A 7,380-nucleotide genomic window follows, 5' to 3' on the forward strand; every position below is an offset into this window, starting at 1 on the left:
ACGAGACCCAGCTAGAGTGTCTGACCTGGCCGCAGAGAGAGCTGGGAAGGAGACACCCCCCCGCTGAGCCACACCCAGCCAGCAGGAATCAGGGAACGGACTGCCTGGACCTGAGCCCCATGCTGTGGATCTAGACAGCAGTGGTGCCTTTCTCCCTGCATGACAGGACCCCGCCTTGCTGCTAAAGGAAAGATAAATCACTGCAGCTCGTTAGAGAAGAGCAGGAAGTCACTGAATCAACAATAATGAGCTCTTCTATCCAAGCATTTCAAGGAAGTTATCTGCTATTACAGATGGGGAAACTAAGGCATAGACTGGAGAAGGCCTAAGAGCACCTGTATCAGCTGAAGGTCTAGCTCCCAAGCCTGTCTTCAGATCCCATCTCTGAAAGTAAGCTGAAGGGTAACATTTACCCAGTGCTGCAAAGGTATGAAGTCCCCAGCTGCAGAATTTCCTGCCTAGCACAAGCAGAGATGTTCATGCTGCCTAGTCTTCCAAGGCTAAATAGATTCACTACAGGGAGGCAACATGCTATCGAAAAATGCACATGGGACCGGAAGACAAGAATTTCTGCTCTAATCCCAGCCCTGCAGCCAACTCACTGGGTAGCCTTGGGCAAGTCGCTTCAGCCTCCCCGCCTACAAATGGAACGAACTCCTCCCTCCCTCCCAGGTAGGGAGCGAGAGTTAGTTCATGTCTGGAAAGCAGGATCCAAGTGCCAGGTATCATTACGGCATCAATACTGTGAAAAGCAGATTGGTCTCTTAGGGTTAACTGCCCAGCGCCATGGGACAGGATTGGGAAGCTCTCTAAATACTCGGTAAATGGCAAGTATTAAAGTGCTGCAGGGTATGACATCCACTCTGGAACTAGCCCACAGCACACCTGTCTCTCCTCCAGGCCAGCCAAGGTGCACTTGAGCTGTGTTCAACCCCTCAGCCACACCCAGCTGATTCAGGCACAGAAATGGGACTCTTCAAAAGAAAAAAAAAGGGGGGAAGATGTTTCTTTCTGATTGATCGATCAGCTAGTGGAAAAGCAGCTGGCGGCAGCACACCAACAACTGCTGAACACATGAGCCAACCCCTAGTGTTGATCCTGGCCAGTTTGCACATCCCCCGTCAGCCAGATTTCCTGCAGCCACCACTGGGGGGCCTATAAGAGACCATCTGGACAGGGACAGGATGGGGGCACTTACTAAATACACAGACAAAAGCCTTGGCAGAGGGGTGGGGGGAGGGATTGTACCCAGCAGAAAATCCCCAGGTACAGCGCAGGACCAAGTGCCTCCAGCTCTGGCCAGCCAGTGGTATTGCTGCCTTCAACAAGAGCTGTTTAAACCAGCAAAGAGCTTCCCCCAGGCTCACTTCACACAGTCCAACAAACGCACAACACTGAAAGCTTCAGAGAGGCAAACATCCGGAGGAGACACTGCTGCCTCCGGTACTAGGCACGAGCCACCAGCTCAACACACTACTTGGGCTCTGGATAGAGCGAAACTCCAGCCCAGAGTGTCTCATGCAGCCACGCAGGCTACAGCAGGCTGGAGCCCAAGGAGCTGAGCACCTGGTGCACATGCCAGAGTTTGCTGCATGTTCTGTAGGCAGCAGCATTGCATCTGCCCAACATCAGCAGCTCCGCTGTGCAATCTACAAACCCAGGAAGGAAGTGACTCAATGCCCCGGGCAAGTGGGGGGGGGAGAAGGAGCCAGCAGCACAGACACCTTCTTCTCAGCTACAGCCTGCAGTGACAGAATGTGAAGGACAAATCAGTGATAAGGACGAAGGCAGGGAGGGGGGTGTGGGCCACACAGCCAGGGAGAGCCCAACTGCCATGCAGAGGGTTTGATGAAGGGCAGACCCAGAGCCCCACTTCATGCTGGGGGAGGCAGGAGGAGAAGAGAAGAGCTGCAGAACTCAGGTTTCCTTTGACTTGTTTGTTTAGAAAAGGAACCGTGGCATTCACCCCCCAAGCTCTCCCCTCGGTTACAGCAAGCACCTGGGTGCCCAGCTGAGCTCTAGCTGCCCTCCCTGCACAACTGCCTCACAGCAGCCAGCAGTGGGGGCACTTCAGCTAACAGCCCCTGCCTTGAGGGGGAAGGAGCCAGGGGAAGCCCATTCTCCAGGAGGAGCTCTTCCCCACCCAAAGCCTGAAGGAGCTGGGCTCCAGGGCACGCTGCCAAGCTGGCCTATTTTCAGAGGCATCGGGGCAAGAGTGGGTGAGTGATGGGGAGTTAATTTGGGGGAGGGGTTGATATTGTAGGGAACAGCTTTACATTCAGTGGGCTAGATCCTCAGCCCCTCTTGGCTGCTGGCAACGGAAACTTGCAGTGCTCTTCAGGCAGCAGCTGGGGATTCCCTGGAGCGCACTGTTCCATAGGGGTAGGGCAGCGCCACCCCACCCCATCTGCATCAGTGTAAGTGGTGTTCCAGGGAGGGCTGGACTGGCGAGCAATCCTGGCCAGCAAAGCGGTTCTGTCCACCAGCACAGGCTGCTCTCACTCGCAAGGGGGACTTTGCAATTTGACCCCCAGGATAGGGGGATGCAGAAAGGTGGTAGAGCCCCCTACTGCTCCGGCACATCCAAGCAGCTAGCCCAGCATCTTCCATTCTCTAATCACATATATTGCAAACTCTGGATTGGTGCTTTCCATGGTTCTAATAAAAGACTGTACAGGACATTAACTCTGAGGGTGTGCTTAACTGCACCCAGACGCTCATGGAAAGTGACCGTTAATAGCAGAGCAGAAAGGCCGGCTGAGCTCCTTGCTGGACAGTTGCCCAGAACTGAGGCTGTGAGTGCCCCATGTGAGAGTAACTGACTCCAGTCTCTGGAAGACAGCCGTTTAGGGCAGGGTTCCTTTCACGTCTCCTGCGTCGGGGAGCAAGATAATTGCTGCCACCTAGTTTCTCTGGAGCAGTGGTGGGCAACCTGCGGCCCATCAGGGTAATGCGCTGGCGGGCCATGAAACTCTGTTTACATTGGCCGCCCGCAGCGGTTCGCCGTTCCCGGCCAATGGGAGCTGCGGGCGGCCAATGTAAACAGTGTCTCTCAGCCCACCAGTGCATTACCCTGACAGGCACGGGGTGCCCAGCCCTGCTCTGGAGGCTTTGATAGCATCTCCCTTCAGACACTGGACCCTTCCATATCGAAGTCTGACACTGAAGGGATTTCAGTTCCCCACCTCATCGGCACATAGCTCTGGGATTACCTGCCCTGAGTCTTCTACCTTGCCTGGGGTTTCTACCCCAAACCTGATTTTCAAGTAGCTTGAGAAGTTTCTCTGCCCATGTCCCTATTCAGCTTTTGTTTTTCCCCAAAAACCCTCATCTTCAAAACCTTTTCATAGACTTTAAATCCAGCAGGGGCCACTCTCTGTTCACTTATCTGACCTCCTACATAACAGAGGCCAGAGACTTTCACCCCCATTCCTGCAGTGAAGGGAATTCTTCTTCTTCACTCGATAAGTGACACTACTGAGTCCAGTAGTGTGTGGTTGAACTGGATCTCTTTTAGAAAGACAAGCAGCCTTGATTCAATGGCTTCACGTGATAAATTCACCACTTCCAGTGGTGAGCTGTTCCATTGGCTAATCACCCTCACAGTCAACTTGCACCTCTAGCGAACTCCATGTTTCACACAATTCTGTTGCTACTAGCCTGTCACCCAACCCAGAAGTCCTGGAATTCAGCCTCAGCACCTGGCAGAGCCTGCTCCATTTTCCAGAGGGCTGAGGCCCATGGTCACTATAGGAATCAGCAAAGGAGTGGGACCTGCACCTATAAAGTTTTGGGGTCAGCCCTGGGGTGGGGAGAGCCACTACAGAGGCAGTTGGATTGTCAGGCTGAATTCTACCATTTTGCCCAAGAGACTGCAGTCAGGCTTTGCTCCTTTGCCTTTACGACAGAGGCAGCCTCTGGGACAGGCTCTGGAACCACTGAGATCCAGAGTGTGGTGTGTAAATGGCTTTGCTGACAGAGGAACGGCTGCGCAGAGATGCAGAAACCCTAAAGGGGCTTGTGTTCCTGGTGCAACATGAGCAGTAATGAACAGTGGCAAGTAGACAGGTGTGCCAGTCTCACAGCCACTTGAGTGCAGGACTGGACACCAAGTTCTGGGGCTTCATTTAGGGACAAGTTTATCCCACCAGCCCTGCAGAGTTCACCAGCCTCCTAATCAGTAAAGTCCACAATCCTCGGGGTTCAGAATGACATACAAGAAGTCTAGAACTCAAATTCCAGGGTCCAGGCTGATCTTTGGCAACAAAGGCATCACCAGGCCAGATCACATCTGCAGTCCATCTAGTCCAGTATCCTGCCTCCGACAGGCCAACACCAGACGCCTCAGGGAAGTTAAAAGAAACCCAGCAGTAGCAGATGTGAGGTAAACTACCTACCATGTAGGTCTCATCCTAGTCCCTAACAGGTTTAACCCTCAAAGCCATGAGTTTTTAATCCCTTCCAAACTCTGGTTGCATTAACTGTTATAACTGCATACTCTTGTAATCCATATACATGGCTCTTGCTTTTCTCTGCATCAACAGATACGATGCCCTGTCTGCACCTCTCCTTCGGTAACCATGTCAGGGCAGCAATCCAGAATCAGAGCATCCAGCAGCATAAGATATTCAGACTCTCTAGTATCTCAGACTGTGATGAAGAAACCAAAAGCCAGCTGGCCTCCAGGACTGAAAATACATCAGAGGAAATCTAATAATGCCCAGCCCGCAGCAAACCCTGAGTGAGTAATTCTGCCCCTATAGCGCAGCTAGTGGATGAAGAGAGAGTTTCCGTAGTTACCACAGAACCAGGTAACTGGTTCCATCCTAAATCTGGATCCATACTAAATAAGGATAAGGCCAACAAGGTTGAGGGTGACTGCCCAGCACCAAAATTTCACTGTGCAGCTGGTTTGTGCATCCATAAAGATACAAGTGGTGAAGGGCAAGAGTGACCACTAGGCACTAAGTGCAAGTTTCTCCTGTGCCACCTATTGAAAGAAGCACTATTGCTTCTCCTTGGCAGCTGAGTGCATGCTTGGTCGCAGTGGCACTGTAAGCCAGGAAGCTTTGACCTGCATACTTGTGCTCACCGACATCCCAGCCATCCTCAGACCATGCAGCAAGGCCTGTGAAGAGTGGCTCAGGGCAGAAAACCTACTGGGAGAGCGAAGGGGAGGGGAGAGGATCCTCACACCTCAGGTTAGAAAGGGGTCTCCTGATAATGCAATCATGAGCTCAGTGAGGGAGAAAGAGCGGGGCGGTTTGCAATGCTGACTGAGCAGACGCATGCTTCCAGTGGGCTGCCATTGACAGAGGCCTCCCTGCTTGTAAGACTAAAAGCTCAGACTGGAGAGAGCACTGCCAAGAGTGCTGCAACTCTTGCTCCCTCTTCCACCTCATACAGCCTCTTCTCCACATTCATCTGACCAGGAAAAAGTAGGGTAAGGAGTTGGCTTCCTTCTCTGAAACTGACAAATCCAATTCATGTTGGTATTTCCTCTCCTGGAGCATCCCTAATACCTTCCCCTTCCTCACCCACCCCAGACATTCGAGGCATTTAGTTATAACCTTTTTAGGACACGCACAAAAACTAAAGACAACATGATAAACTAGGCACAGCAGCACCTTAAAGCCTCCCCAATGCCAATCCTGGGCTGAACACAGACAGGCTCTCCAATCCAGGACGTGGCAGACCATGGAGAGGGAAGTCAAGAGTCAAGGACTTTTCACCAGAAGTGCCCCGCCCTAGGCTTCTGTTGCTTAAGCCATGGGCCTGTGAGCTTGTGCACTCCTGGTGAACACAGCTGCTGTGGAATCATACAAGGAGAAAGGTAATCTCTAAAGGAGGCAAGACCCAAACTGTCCAGGGCTTCATAAGTCAAAGCCAACTTCATAAACATCCCATGAAAATGGGCTGCTAGCCAGTGCAGGCCATAGAAAACCAGTGAGAGATGCTTCCCCTGGGAAAGCCCACGTTCTGGATAAATTGCAATCTCCAGATGGTCTCAGATAAGGTACTGTCAACCAAAAATCATACGACTGAAATAAACCTCTCCTTGTGTTACTAACAGCACTCAGAGTTATCAGAAGGGAAAGAGTCTCTAGAAGTCAGTTCACATCTGGACATTGTTTATGCATCTTGCTCAGTTGGTACGATGATAGTCAGTCCCACTCTGGAGTTCAGTGCTCCAGTGTTTGGGTGGCACACGCTGCTGGAGAAGGGTTATTTGTTTAAAAACAACTTGTTCCATTGGACTTTTAAGATGTCAAACATTCCCACTTGTCTGAGGCTTAATAAAACCTTGTTCACCCACTGGAGAGTTTGGGCTGAACATAATGTAACCGGCTCCTTTGAAGATGTAGCCCATGTACAGCTCACTGCAGTGACCCAACTCCGAGATGACAGCCCTAGATACCTGCTGCTAAGTCCCTTACCCAGACTCCAGGCAAAAGTGATGAAAGGTTCTCTTAACTGGCACCTGGATATCCAGCAGCAAAGGATCCAACAAGATGCCAGGTTGTGAACCCAGGTAACAAGTGCCAGGCTGACACCCACACTCGGGGGCTTCACACAAATGTCTCCATAAATCTCACCCAGTTTATCCATATACACTCCAACCTATTCAACATGCTCAGCCACACCCAACATAATCCATTCTCCAAACTCCCTTCCCTCTTCTGTCATTTAAACACAGCTCCCTCTCCCTACACTGTCTCCACTCTCAACAATTCCTTTGCCTTTGGAACCTTCTCCGGATCTCTAAAATGTGCCACTATCCACCTTATATCCCAGCATGACCACCACCCTCTCACCAACCCTTGGGAATGGTTTTTCCCCTCAACGTCCCTGACTGGTTTTGGGTCTAGGACCCAGATCTCTCAGCATAGTTACCCTCTTTTTGCTAGTGAAGATGCTTAATTCAAGGCACATCCTTGACCCCAGCACAGCCCTACAGCCCCCAACAACTGCCTTAGCTACTCCCCCCGATTCTCTTCAGACACCTCGAATGCCCCCCTCTCTGCCTGCCCCAACCATGGCAGCTTGTGGCTAGGGCTCAGCTTCCTGCCTAGCATCTCACAGGCAGAAGCTTGTGCAACAAGAGCTTCCCCCAGACCAGCCACTCTGGCCTCCCAACCGTCGCCACCATCAGTAACCCTGTCACTGACCCCAAGTCCTCCCATACATCTCCTGCAGCAGAAACACGACTTCTCCCCAGCCCCACCGCAGCGCCCACGCATGCCACAGACACATGCCCAGGCCTTAGCTGTGCCTTGCTGATTGCTGCTCCTGGATGTGCTCTGTGGCTTGGCCAAACCCCAGCATTCATGTGTTCAGGGCGTTAACGATGCCTACCCCTAACCATCCCCAACCATATCC

The sequence above is a fragment of the Terrapene carolina genome, unplaced genomic scaffold (genome assembly GCF_002925995.2).
Source record: "Terrapene carolina triunguis isolate 2854851 unplaced genomic scaffold, T_m_triunguis-2.0 Scaffold629, whole genome shotgun sequence".
In the NCBI taxonomy this organism is placed as follows: Eukaryota; Metazoa; Chordata; order Testudines; family Emydidae; genus Terrapene; species Terrapene triunguis.